This window comes from Cupressus sempervirens, chromosome 1 (genome assembly GCF_028749045.1).
Source record: "Cupressus sempervirens isolate cs-2001-9-10 chromosome 1, ASM2874904v1, whole genome shotgun sequence".
NCBI classification, from domain to species: domain Eukaryota; kingdom Viridiplantae; phylum Streptophyta; class Pinopsida; order Cupressales; family Cupressaceae; genus Cupressus; species Cupressus sempervirens.
Window position 1 is genome coordinate 21,970,639 of NC_143118.1, and position 15,084 is coordinate 21,985,722.

A 15,084-nucleotide genomic window follows, 5' to 3' on the forward strand; every position below is an offset into this window, starting at 1 on the left:
TTTACAAGTTGGAGTCGAAACTTGTATTGGTAGAACTCTCTTTTGTGATCCTTGTTCAACTTAATTTCAATGCATAATTGTCTTAGATTGTTCTAGAAGGTGAAATCCCCCATTTTTGGGCATCAAAACCCCAATTGACAATTTATTTACTTAGAAAAATATTTTACTAGATTTCCAGTAAATTAACTTTAGGATAGACAACTTTGAAACCAATTGTTCAATCATTAATCATCATATATTGGTCAACTTTTGATATGAACTCAAGCTTCTAAGGTCCTCAAAAATTCATTTAAGATTTTATTAGAGACATTTCATAGAAAATTCCAATATCTCTTAAATGCCCCATAATATTAGGGGAATTCTTTCAATATTTTAGAAAAATATGTGTAAGATGTTCAAAATTAACCATGCACTAAACAAATAGTAACCATGCCAACATAGCCTTTGTTTAAATATTAACTAATATTTTTGGGTGATGCAAGATTGAACTTACAACCTAGATACTCCTACATCATGAATGATAACTATTTTCCAAAAAGTGGTTATAAGATCAAACTAGCTCTGAAAGTTATGCTACTTAAGATAAAAAGTAAAATCCGTTCAAATACATTAGTGAGAGTCTTGAAACCCATTTGAGGGCATATTCTTTGAATATTCCACGATAGGAAAAAATAATATAAAGGTGGTCAACCATAAAAGCGGGTTTACAATTTTTAGAACCTTCTAAGGTTGCTAAACTTCTGAATATAAAGAAGACAAACAGGGGTTACCGAGGGTAGTTTTGATGACACATGTAAGCATGCTTTCAACATCTAAGTTTTTAAACTTTGCAAATTAGTCATGCTGGGGAATTGTTTTAGTTTCTTGTCAATTTTTGTATGTCTTTTTAAGGTTTGATATTGTGTTGAACCCAAACTTGAACCATGGGTTTCAAGTTCAAGTTCAAGTTCTAAGGTTCAAAGTTTGAAGGCTCAACATCTACAATTCAAGGATGCAGATTTAGAAGTTCAATATCCGAGAAAGATGAAACAAGTTGAGGTTCAAAATCTGGATTCATTAGAGGTACACCATTAAAAGTTCAAGGTTCGAAGTATAAAGCCAAGTTCAGAGGTTTAGATGCATGGTTCAGAATTGCAAGTATTTCAACAACTCGAAGTTGCACAGGGCTGAATTTTAACATACAAAGCTCCAAATCCAAGTTCAGTCCTAGAACTCAAAAGTTTATAAATCCATGACCTAGTCAAGATCAAAGATGTAGTTCATATTCAAGGGATCAAATGGTTTTTACTCACAAAATTAGTAGGTGACATACTCATTATCGGGTAAGAAGGTATTATCATTGTTGTTTATGGGGAAGTGTCACATTCCTATCATATCCATAAATAAGAAGCTACGAAACATGATTAAATGGAGATATTCACGTTCATGGATTAATCTATATCAATTGATATTCACCTACATAATACACATAATCAATTGAGTAGAACTTGTGGGGAGTTGTAATAGAGATATTCACCTTCATGAATTAATCTATCTCAATTGATATTCTCCTACATAATACACACATGATCAATTGAGTAGAACTCATGGGGAGTTCTATGGAAATGGTCGAACAACTTAAATATCACACACTAAATGGTCAAACGGCTTAGACATCACACGCTAAGCTTCATTCCTACAATAAAAGAGTTAAATAATCAAAGTTGACTTATTTTTCCCAAGCTTTTTTTTTTTAGTTTGTGATGTTTAAGAGTGGCCGGAAATGGTATCACACCTTCACCCAAGAGTATACAATGTAGCAAAGAAGCCGTGGACAGAAACAAAGGATATAAACCATTCGAGATTCATCTACACAAGGTAGAAATTGGAGATAATTGCTTCTCTTAAAAGCTTGGGGTGGCCTCATAAAAGATGGTGTAGACCAATACATATGGCTCGGGTCAAATAGATGATCATCATCTACAAATATATATAAGTAAAACTATCTGTACCCTGTCTTGTCAACCGACAAGTCTATAGGAGAATCAACATTCAGTCTTAATTCCACAAACACATGAACGCCCATGCATTGAGGGTGTGAAAGTTGTTGATGCCCAAGTGTGCGATGTTGTAATTGCATATCTTCAATCTCAAACTGTACCCAATAACCTTCTTCATATTTATCAGGAAACGAGTTCAAACTGCAATCAAATTGCAACTGCGAAGATGCTTGGCAACATTGATGATGGTGTTACATTGGCCATTTAATATATCAATATGAAGATGTGGGCTTTATAGCCATGAATATATAAGCAATAGACTACCATCGTGGATGGGAATTTGGCAAAACATTGACAATACATGTGAATTGTTTAACAGAATGTGAGCAACATTGTACATCAAGTGTTCTTGTTTAACAAATGTCCAACCCAATATGTGGAAGCATAGATAATGGTGGATTTGTTCAACCTTATATATATTTTTGTTAGAGATTGCCAGTCCAAGCTTCGTGTTCCCATTTACAACTCAAAGATATGATCAACTGTGAAGATGGTACATATTGTTTCCTATCTAGTTCGTTGATTAAAGGAGGCAAGCATGGCTATAACATATATGAGTTCGCTCTCATGTAAAAAATCATCAAGCGCCATAAGAGATAATTCATGATTTCGATAGCAATTAGATAATATGCCCAATTGCCAAGCTAGTGAGTGATTGAAAGAGTGGACAATAAACATAATTAGGTTACATGTTTGAAACTCCACTTTCCAAGCCGCGTGGTGATCGTTAATCAAATTATACTCCTAGAGATACAAGGAAAACATGTAATCTATTTTTCAGAGTGTCTCCAGAAGAGAGCCCGAGTATAATTGATAAAGGTTGATGTATGCAATCGATGTGCTTGATGTTTGTTAGCACATCATGTTAGTGATGCTAGGTGTTGGTAAATAGATTTTCCTAGCACAGATGGAATGATATATATGTTTTTCAGAGGAAATAATAAGTTAACTCACCAATTGTTAGAGTTCGTACAAAACAATATGGAACTCTCTGCTTATCCGTAAGTATTTTAATATTATTAAGCGCAACTACCTTTTTGAAAGATATTCAATAGTTTCTCATTACAAGAGAATGCCTTTCATAAGTATTTTTACCATAAAATACTAAAAAGGTTATAACACTCAATTCATCAATATAAAAAGAATGTACAGTTTGAAAAACCGTTCAAATTTAATAACAATAATCATCCACATGATTATCTATTACTATTAAATCAAACTATAACTTTCACTTTCTTCCCTCGGTTTCTTCTTACTTCAAAATAAGCCTCTATTCATAATAAGCCAAGAGCGACTCTACATGTAATCTATTTCCACATGAAAATGAATCACACATTGAATGGACAATAATTTCTATTTGAAAAGCTCCAATCATAAAACTAACAAAATTTTATATAATCCTTATGTCAAAGTTCTTACTTTGAATTCAAAAGCATAGATACTAATTAAAATGAGTTCCGCTTTGTATCTACTAAGAGAACATTTTCAAGTAGCCAGTTATTACATATATAATCTTCTCAGGGCTCAATAAACCATAATCCAAAATTAGCCCACCAGGAGTTAATAGTTTTTAGTTACTTAACTACGCAAACTACTAAATCATAATAAAGTAAAGAAACTAAAACATGGCATTCATTGCCAACTAGATAGCTCCAAGTGTCATCATGTCCTAGGATTTCTCTACGGAAGTAGCAACAAGTCTGGCTAATTTCTAGTTTAATAGTTTTTAGTTAACTATGAAAGCTACTAAATCATAATAAAGTAAAGAAACAAAAAACATGGCAATCATTACCAACTAGATAGCTCTAGGTGTCATCATGTCCTAGGATTTCTCCACAGAAGCAACATCAAGTTTGGCTGATTTCTAGTTCTTATATGTAGAAGTGAAGGTAGAGATAATTGACTGATGAGGTAGACCAAGATATGCGATCCTTCGCTTCCACACCTCATTTTCTTTACAAAGTTTGCCAACCTTTGCTTCATGCATTTGTAGGTATTTATGATTAATTATTAGCATAGCTTCTATGTGGGCTATTTTGGAGAAATCTTGCTTTGTTGGCATTTTCTTTTCTTTCACCTCCATGAACTTCTTTTGCAAGTCTCTGATAATCTCTTCACTGGGAGAGATTGAATCTTTGCCTTCCTTAGCCTATTTCTTGTGAAACCATTTAAGGTCACCTTGGATAATGTCATCTATGTCTTCGAGCCTATTGAGAAACTCTTTGATTTTAGAAATCCCTTGTCTGATAGCTTCATTCCTCCATTCAATGCAATCTTTGATCACATAAAAGGTTTTGTCATCCAATCCTGTCACCAGCTGCTTTGCAAGGAATTTCTACAAATCGTACTCTTGCACCTCATTCATCCATGAAACCTCTTTAACCCAGGTAGCCTTTTCTTTCTCACGAGCATCAACATTTGATTCTATTTTCCTAGTCATATTGGTGGTTTCCTTTCATGCTTCATTCTAAAGGTTTATCTGCTTAATTGTCCCGTCTTAGACAAACTAGATCCACTCTTTAAATGTTTTGGCAACTACCTTGCTCCTTTGTAAATTATCCAAAAAATGTTGATTAACCAAAGACTTAACATCAATGATAGCATACATCTCATTAAGTGGCTTTTGTTCCGAGTGTAAGATAACATTGATATATTAGGCCATACTTTCCATTGTTTCTTTCATAACTTGATTATCTTTAGCATCTTTCCAGACCCAATCAGGAATTTTCTTATTAGAGACTTCAAAGATTTTCATATCCACTACCTTGCTTCCTTTTCTAAGGTCCACCTTCGATACTTGGTAATCATGAGTAGTCATTTCACCCTCATCCTTATTTTGAGATGGCTTAGCAATTCTTGCCAACCAACACCCTGTGTCTTTATCAAAATCAAGCTTGGATTCAATTTTCACTTTCTTGGTTTTGAATGACTTGCCCAAACATTTACTTGGCAGGTCATCAATGGGTAGAGACAATAGCACTATACTTCATTTCTTGACTACTGAAGTCTCTAGCCATTTAGGTGCTATGGGGTTCTTTTATGGTGCTGTGAAGGTGTTGGTCAGGGCAAGAGCATCCATGGGGATGCTACCATCTTTAGTTGAGATTTGATGACTTTCTACCATGAATGGGATGTTGTTACTAAGGATTTTCTTTGTTTTAGGCTTTGCTTCAGGGCAATCCAAATCTATTAGCACTTCTCAACCTCCTTTAGGGTTGTGTCCTCTTTGCTTCTTCCTTGTGCTCGAACAAGTTACTCTTTTAATAGCTTTTGCTTTAGGTTAAACTTGAACCTTGGGTATGGTTGGTTCAACTTCAAGTTCCTACTTACCTGCAATAGAATCATTTACACCATGGTGAGAGGAGACAATTAATCTTTAGGAGACTTCTTTTCTTTAGATTTTGAATGTTTCTTTGATGACTTAATGATAATTTATCTTTCTTTTTCTTAAGCCAATACTTTGTCCTTTTAAACACATCTATAGTTTGAGAATGTAGATCATCCTCCTCTCTCTTGCTTCAGTCTAATTTAGGGACCAGGAAACATTCAATTTGTTCAATGTACCAAGGATCTATCACTTCTTCTTTTTCATCTTCTTCTACCCCACCAATGTCTAGGCTGAACTTGAAGGTTTTCACTTGATCTAAGGTCATCCTTGACCACAATCTTTTTTTGACTTCAAATTCATTAGATCAGTTGGCCAAATAATCTTCCAGATGAGGGATATGTCAGAAGGTGGATGTAACCTAAAGATTCTCTTTAGAAAACCCTTCATAGTCAAAACCTTTCCTGTAGGCATAAAGTTCAAGATAGAGGTTAAACATCTCTTCTTTTACCATTATAGCATGCTTCATCTGTAATGACCCAATTCTATCGGAAAACATATCACATATGTCTTCTTGGTGCTTTTAGACAAGTTTTTGACAATGATCAGTTGTCGACATAGCTCCAATAGAGCAACATTGTGTAAGCAGTAACCAGGTAACTTAAGAGGTTTGTCATCAAAGGCACCAACTTTGAGATAGGTGAACCTATGGAACTCGATGTACTAGCAACCATAGCTTTCAACCACCTGCATGGCTTCTTCTGAAAGCCTGCAATTTTCCTTTCCCTTTAGTTCAAATACCTGCCTTCCCAAAACACATAATTGATTCTCCTCAATTCTTGGGAGGGCTTTCTAGCCTGAAAATGTCTATAATATTGATGTATTGTCATATCTTCCATCCATGGTTTGTGAGGAAGACCTTCCCACTCCTTTGAGACAACCAAAATATAGATAAGGAAAGATGACATGAAGAAAGGAGCAAATTAGCTAAACCTAAGAGCCCTTTATGTAATCCTTCTACTATCAAATCAATCCATTCAACAAATTTCTCACCTCCTACAATCTTGTGAATGAAGAAATACATCCAGTCCTCCTAGTGGAAAGCATGCTCATTCCCTTTCACCTTATTCAAGAGGAAAACTATATCAATAATTTCCTCAATAAAATGTTCAATAGTTAGAGCTTTGGGTAACTTTGACCCTCCCATTGCTGGCTTCAAAAGCCAAATTTGTGCAATCATGAAGTTGTAATCTTTCTTGTTCTTTTCATACAGTCACACTGCTTCTTCAAAAGTCTAGGGCTCATAAGGTTCTTTGTGAGGAATTTCCAAGGCTGATACAACAATCGCTCTTTCAATTCTTGCTAAGACTTCACTTGGAAACTTCTTTATACACTAACTTTGAGGGTCGTAGCGGTTTGCACATTCTATTACTCACTTAGGACATTCCATAGCAAGAGGAAAATTTGTAGCCTCTAACAATCCGCTACTGGTTAATTTTTGAGCTATGGTTCCATTCTAGGCACTTCTGGTTCTTTCTACTAACTCCATTAAATTTACATTTACTAAAAATGTATCTTGAATTTCAGGGAGAGAACTCAATAAACAAGTTTTTTTTTCAGGTTTCAGGAGTTTTGGCCAAAACAGGGTCATGTTAATTTGAAAATGAAAATGATCCACTAAATACAGCTGCTTGAAATTCTTAAAGAGAAACCAAAAATGGAAAACCACAAGAAATATTGCTTTGTACTCACCAATTTCACGTGCCAAATCAGTATCCTTACTAGCTCTGTTGCTCCAAAATCTAGAATATCAAATTTAGGATAAATGGCAAAGAAATTAGTACTTAAGGTGCAAATTCTAAGAAATATCACAAACATATATGGGAATGTGAAATCATTAATACATCCGTGTGAAGATTTATTTGACAAGACACTTTAGTCTTTTCAGTTAAATTCCGCTATTAAGTCGGCACACAGTCTCACATTTGAATGACCTCAACTTGCAATCACACTCCATTCAGTGATGACTTGTACTTTAACACGTGTCTTTACAATTGTCAATGTCATCATGCTTTCAACCACTCGGTCAATACTGCAAGCAGGAATACTTTTATTAACCAACTGCTTGGTTAATGCTAGAAAGTCTTGATTACCCGACTGCTCAATTAATTCGTAGATATACAAGGTTAACATTACAAAATCTACATTTCTCGATTAATACTGACATTTATGTAAACATCAATGACAATACACAATTGAATGATTATTTTCAACAAATCTGTGATTTGTAATGACATCTACAACATCTCTTACAGGGGCATGTTCAAAGTATTGGAGGTGACAGATGAATGTTTAACAAAATGTTGATGTATTCATAGCTCATATGCCAAGTCGACATAGTGGGCACTTGAGATGTGTTGATTACCGATCACAATATCCATAATTAGAGCATAGTGGAAATTATCAAAGTGAATTATAGCGAAGAACATGACGTAGAAGTTATTGAAACCAATGCATTTAGAGCCTTCCAATTTCAGGTTTCAAATCACGGTAGACATGAGAAAGACATGGTACTCAGAGTGTCTCATGAAGATAAATAAAGCGAATGTCTAACGAAGGGAATTGTTATAAAATGTCACTTATAATATTTATATTTAAGTAGAAACATTATAAAGATCCATAAAAAAAATTCAATAAGATTTTAGAAAACAAGAAGCTTTAGAAATTTTTTAAGCAATGTGTTCGGTTACCAAGAATCACTTTTGACAACTAAATAGTCATTGGGAGGCAGATGTGAGAAAAACTAGTTATTTACAATTTCTCATCACTGGAGGGGTTCTTCTTTTTCAATTTTAGGAGTTTTGTAGCTGCAGGAGGATGAGAGGAAGAATAGTATCTTGATTGTACCAAGGGAATATATGAGAGTTTATTTTATGTTTTCTACATTCTTGATTGCAAAGGGAAGACACATAATAGTCTTGTGGTTGTTTTGTTATATCTAGAAATAAGAATGAATTTATATCATAGGTCATGTGAGTTGTATATTTATTTTTCTTGATTGGGAGTTATCATGAGGTTCTCTTCTTCACATTTGTAGATATAATCTTCCATTTTGTATCAAACATGTGCCGCACTTAATCTTGTGGTCCATGTAATCACATTATGCTAAATAATATGTTTAACTCCACTTATTTCCTCTGTAAAGTAGAAGGTTGAGTAGGTAATCTTATGGTTATTTGTTCATCCTCTTGTTTTTAGTTTGTAAATTCAATAATAGCACTCATTCCATGGTTATGGGTGAGTGTTAACATGCCTTAGTGCCTTCACGTTAAAGGTATATCTAGATATTTAATTCATTTAATATCTTCTAAGAGGGAGTTGTATCTCTCAATTCAGAGGAAGCTTATCAATGCAATGATAATCTATCCAGTCGTTGGTAGAATTTGTGTCTTCATTTGGGCATTTTGATTCATTATTTGCATTTATTTTTTGAAAGACAAATTTTTTTACCAACAACACATATGGTGGATCTACCTTACAAATTATTTTAATAAAAATGCCCATGTAGATGTAGCATGTTATTTGATGGATAGTCTAATGCCATTTCATTGAAGATAATAGAAAGTGTTTTTGTTTTTGTAGTTGTTAGTGTCTTGAAAATTTGTACTAATTTCTCAATTGTGTTGTACGTGTTTGGGTTAGTAAGGGGAGTACTTTGCAACGAAAAAAGTCTTAAACATTGTTAAAATGGCTAGGATTTGAACTTATTATTTCATTCTTTAACTTAGATTTTCTTATTTTATCTAGCTTAGCAAATAGTCCCAGCATGGTTGTCCAAACATCATGAGGAGGTTTGCTATATGTAACATGATATCTCAAATCAAGAGAGATAGACAGTTAGAGAGTGCCAATAGCTTTATCCCTTCAATCATTTTTTTAAATACTTTATACATCTCTTGTAGATTTTGGATCCTAGTTGAAAGTGATTTTAAGCAATCTGAAAAGTAACAAAAAATCCTAAATAGTAGTTTTTCATTCATGATAATTAAATGGAGTTAGGGGTACAATTTTGACAAATCCATAATATTATCAAAGAGTACAACAGAATTGGAGGTGACCCCTTCAAATTGTTGATGCAAAATACAAAATTGATATCTAAGTATATTAGTGTCAGAATAGTCCCGGTAAGGATAAAATGTATTGAAAGTGTTATGTCCACTTACAATGACTAAAATCTAATAGCAAATCTAAAAACTAGACAAAAAATCGTGCACTTTAAAAAATAAGGCAGCTAAAAAATGTTATTGTATGTGTCAAAATGAAGCCCTGAAAGTTATAGAAAACAATATTAGACAAGTACAATTAAGAAAAAACTATAATTTTTTATCATTCTAGTCACCAAAATTAGAAATAATGCCAGCGCTAGAATGTTTACAAAAATCTACCACAAGTCCTCCCAATTTTTTTTTGTAAAAACAAAGACTTAAAATGAGCAAGAAATGAGCCTTCAAAGTTGGAATACAAAATAAAAAAAGATAAATGATAAAGAGGGAGAATTTCCAAAATCTTTTGACATTAGAAAATCACTAAATTAAATTCTAAAGTTATACGATTGTCACATAAAAGATAATTTGTCATGTTTGAATGGATAGACAATCATTAATTTTAGCACCATGGAAATTTGCATGTCATAGAAGATGATTTTGACTGCGTAAACAAACTACTTGTGTATCATTGATGTCTTTTTCTTTGGTAGTAACTATGTGATGATATGGTTCTAAACATGTGGTGTGTTCTAATTAGGTCTAGGTGTTATTCCACGTGAAGTCTTTTCCACTTGTAAGGACTATGAATCTCACCACTTATCTATGTTCTGTGTATTGTATGTTCCCACATGGAACTCTATCTTGTGAGTCATGGGATCATTAGAAGATATCATGTATCCACTAGTATATGTTTGTGTGCCCAAATTTTTATTTTTATTTTTCTGAAGTAGCATCGATATGTGTCGATGTAGTTATGTTTTCTGCAAGCAACATAATTATGGGGAAGAAAGTCATGTAGATTTTTCTAGAAACCAAGGGACTTAGTCTCACATTATTAGTGGGAGGATATATATAGCAGTTTATAATTAAATATGTACTTATTTCCTACCAAAGAATTCATCAGTGGCTTGATATTCCAACATGTCATTTCCAATGACCCTAAAATTGTATAGTTCTAAGAAATGTACAATCATTATATTCTTAGTCTCCTATACAAAACTAATAAATGATAGAGGCTAGGTATGGGTCTTGAACAAAATATATTTATTAAAAATAAATAAGAAGATAATTATGAAAAGGAATATACTATACTTGTAGAATAAAAACATATTTTCTATATTTTACTATTTTTTTCAAATTGGGTCGTGTGACCTAATTTGCTAAAAACAATGTAGGTCACATTTGAATTTTGCCAATATGCACAAATTTATTGTCAAAATTCATCAAAATAGCCTCTTAGATGTAGTGGTGATGCTCAAGCAACTTTATTATGCACCACAATAAATTCAAGCCAAAATTTTTGAGTAAGAGTTTTCACACCTTGAGAGCTTTGATACCATGATAGAGTTTTAGGTGACTTTGCAACACCCCCATGATCAAATGAAAGACTAAAAATAACTTGAACAATAGAATGGGAGGACAATTAAAGCAAGATGTAAGGATGGAATTATTACCAATAGTCATAAATAAAATATACATAATGAGCCTACTTATATAAGCAAGACAAAAATATACAATGATAACAAGTGGATAAATCATCACCTACAAAAGGTGGAATCACATGCCCAACAAAGGTGGATCATACTCCATTATATAATGAAGTATATGCAACATGTGGAGGATAATAATGTGATAAGAGCACAAAAGGTGGATTTCGTACATAAAGTGGAACATGATAACAAATATTACCATGTAAAGTTAAATTTGTCATACACCATGTGCTAATATAGGTGTAAACTACTAGATGTTTGACACACAAATAGTTATGTATGCATTATCCTAAGAAGTTTAATTAGTAAAAAATTGCTAGTTAGTTATTTCAGCTTTTCAATTATTTTCACATGAAATGGATGGTAAGGTGTAAAAGATGTTTACTTTGGTAATATGGTTGTGTATTACTTTCCTAATTGCTTTTATTTTTCAAAATCTAATATTTAATTTTAGTCTAGAAAATGTGTATGTTACAACTTGAAACTAAAGCTTTTTTCTTCTTTAATTACTTTTTCAGGGTTTTCTTCTTTTATAGCCACAAATCCTAATTCATCATCACTTTCACTCTGAACTCTTTCCTCAGACTCATCATCTTCATTTGCACACAAACAATCTCTAGGTCTTCTAGACTTGAAATTCCTCTTATAATTTTTATCTCTTTTAGGACACTTAGAAGCATAATGACCAAATTCATTGCAAGTCTAACATTTAAAAATTCTCTTAACATCTAGTTCTCTTCTTACAAGTAGGGAAATTCCTTCTTCAATTCTTCTATCCTCCTCAAATTTGGATTTGTTGCTGCTAGCATAGTCTCCACTAGTGCTTGCACTTCTTGATAAAGAAGGATGAACACTTAATGCACTAAAAGTTGTTTCCACTTCGGGCAATTCTTCAGGTTTCTTTAAGCTCACTTCTACTACTTCTAATCTTCCAAGTAAAGTCTCTTTGGTAAAATTATCATTGCAAGGTATCACTTGCTCAATCATCTATGTTGTCTATCTGAATGGTGGTGTCAAAGTTTTTAAAATATTCCATATAATCTCATCTTCATCTTTAGATCCACTACAAGACTTAATTCCTACAAAAATTTGTAATATTCTACCAATATAGCTTCTCACATATTCATCTTCCATCATTTTAGCATCTTGAAACAAACATATCCAATTTTGTGGTCTGATTTTTTTAGCATTCTTATCACCTTCAAAAGTAGATTCTAAGGCTACTCAAATTTCATGAGATGTCTCTAAGGATTTTACCTGGCCATATTCATTCTCAAGTTGAGCTGACAATAATGCTTCTCTAGCAAACCTAATTACACATAAACATATCTCTTTCAACTTCATTCCATTATTCAAGTTTGGTTTCTTCTGCAATCTCCTTTTAACTCTTTGTCATCAACTAATACCATGGATTCATATATAGAAAATGAGTCTTCCTCTTTAATAGCTTCAAGGGAAAGACCACCAAACTCACTGTCCAATTGGTCTTTGTATTATTCCTTGCTAAATAATAGAAAATGAATGATCTCAAACTCCTCTATCCTCTTGACTGGATCTCTCCTCTTTTGATCTCAATGACATATCACCAACTTTGCGTCCAAATAATCCCTTGGATATCTTACATGGAATTTCCAACTTTGCATATCACTTGCACAATTCACACTTCACTCTTGCTCTAATCAATTACATGATTCATCAAAACAAAAATAACCTTACTTTATACCATATCCTCAAAATAATTCCTTGATTTGGCCTTCAGGCTTTCCCAATCGATTATAATAGGACCTCATTAAGATATTACAACAATTATACAACATTGTTGGCTCACAATCTTTAAAACTTTTCACACGTATGACCGCTGACCTTACACACTTATTGGCACCATCATCAGGTTGTCTACTATCACTATCTAATTGTATTCATCATGATTCTATCACTGTTAGGAGATTTAATCCAAACATCAGAAATCACTTATCAGGTACTTTGTCTGCTTACTATCTTTTGTAATTCAATAATAACTTTTGCATGTCTTTGACTCTTTCTATGTGCACTTGTCCACATCATTTGGATATAGTGTAGAATACATCCTTAATTGTACTTGACCTGATTATCAACACACAGTACGTACGACCTCGTTCTCTATCTTTTACTCTACCAATATTCACAGAAACAATTCTATTTTGACATCAATGTCAAACACATACATGATTGCAACATATCAATCATGTACACAATATCTCCAATACTTAGGATACTCCCCTAAATGAATATCATTAGCATTCATGCTAACAAAAGTATCATCAATGTTGTAAGAGAGTTATGTTTGGTAATTTTGGGAAGTTTATAAAACATCTTGGACCTTTTCAGGGTCAACCTCAATGCCTTTTGCTAAAATGATATAACCTAGCAATTTTCCAGAAGTGACACCAAAGGCACATTTTTTTGGATTCAGCCTAAGCTGGAATTGTTCCATACGGTCCAATATCAAACTAAGGTCTTTGAGATGTGTGTCTCGTTTCTTTGATTTTGCCAATGTGTCATCAACATAGTCTTCCATGTTTTTATGCATCATATCATGAAAGATGGTTGTCATTGCTCTTTGATATGTAGCGCCAGCATTTTTGAGCCCAAAAGGCATGACATTCCAGCAAAAGGTACCCCATGCACATGTAAAGGCTATCTTTTCTTGATTTTCTAGAGCTATCTTTATTTGGTTGTACCCAAAAAATCCATCCATGAGTGAGTACATCTCATAACCCGCAGTCATGTCCACTATCATATCGGTGTTTGGTAGTGGAAAGTCATCCTTGGGGCATGCTTTATTGAGATCTCTAAAATCAGTACAAACTCGTATGGATTTGTCATGCTTGGAGATAGGTACAATGTTGGAAATCGACTCGGCATAATCAATGGCCCTAATGAAGTTTGCATTCAATAGTTTTTCTAACTCTGTCTTGACCAGTAGGGCCACATGTGGATGCATTTTTCTCAACTTTTGTTTGACAGGCTTGACATTTGATGAGATTGATAAGTGATGCATGATGAGATCTGTATCAAGCCCTGGCATGTCAGAGTATGTCCATGCGAAGTTGACTTTCTTGTCTTGAAAGAATTGAGCAAACTGTGTCTTTTCTTCATTTGACAAAGATTGAGCTACATGGATAATCTGAGGACACTCTTCTGTTCCCAAGTTGATAGGCTTTGTAGGTTCAACTAGAACCGAAGATCTATCCTGGAAATAGCTTGGCAGACTACCAAGTACCTCATCCGCAGGTGCCTCGGAGAGGTTTTCACCATTAGATACACCTTTATTTTTACTTTTTTGAGGGTCAGACACACCCACAATGTGGTTTTCGCCGTCTGATCGCTTATTTTTCCTTTTAATTTTTTGACTGAGGTACTTGATATCTGATTCCTTCATGTTAACCATGGGTTCGCTGGTGGAAGAAATGACAGGTTCAATTGCGTTTAGATAACAAGCGATCTCATAGTCATTTTGGAAAGACCATATTTCAGGTCTTTGATTTTGGATAGACCAATCTATGAGATTTGGGTAAATTAGCGAGAGTGAGGGAGAAGTTTCAATGTGATTGATATGGAAGGAGTCATCTTTGGTGACCTATGAAGTTGAGCCTATAGAAAATGTCGCAAAAGAGTCCAACTCAGGAATAGTCCTGGAAGAACTAGCGTGATCCATTGAGACATGTTGTGAGTCAAACTCATCCGACCCCATACTAGACTGTTCGACTACATCGAGTTAGGTTGCATAGGCATGAATGACATCCACCCCTAGCTCGCAGGATGTATCAGAGACGCTTTCCCACTCATACTCATGAGAATCTGTACTTTGACCCCTATCTATGAGATGAACAATATTCTGCCTAATTCGTCCTCTATTTATGTCCTCAGAAGTAGACCCTTCTTGTTCTTGTTGTTGGGAGCTAGAAGCTTCTTCATTATTAGTA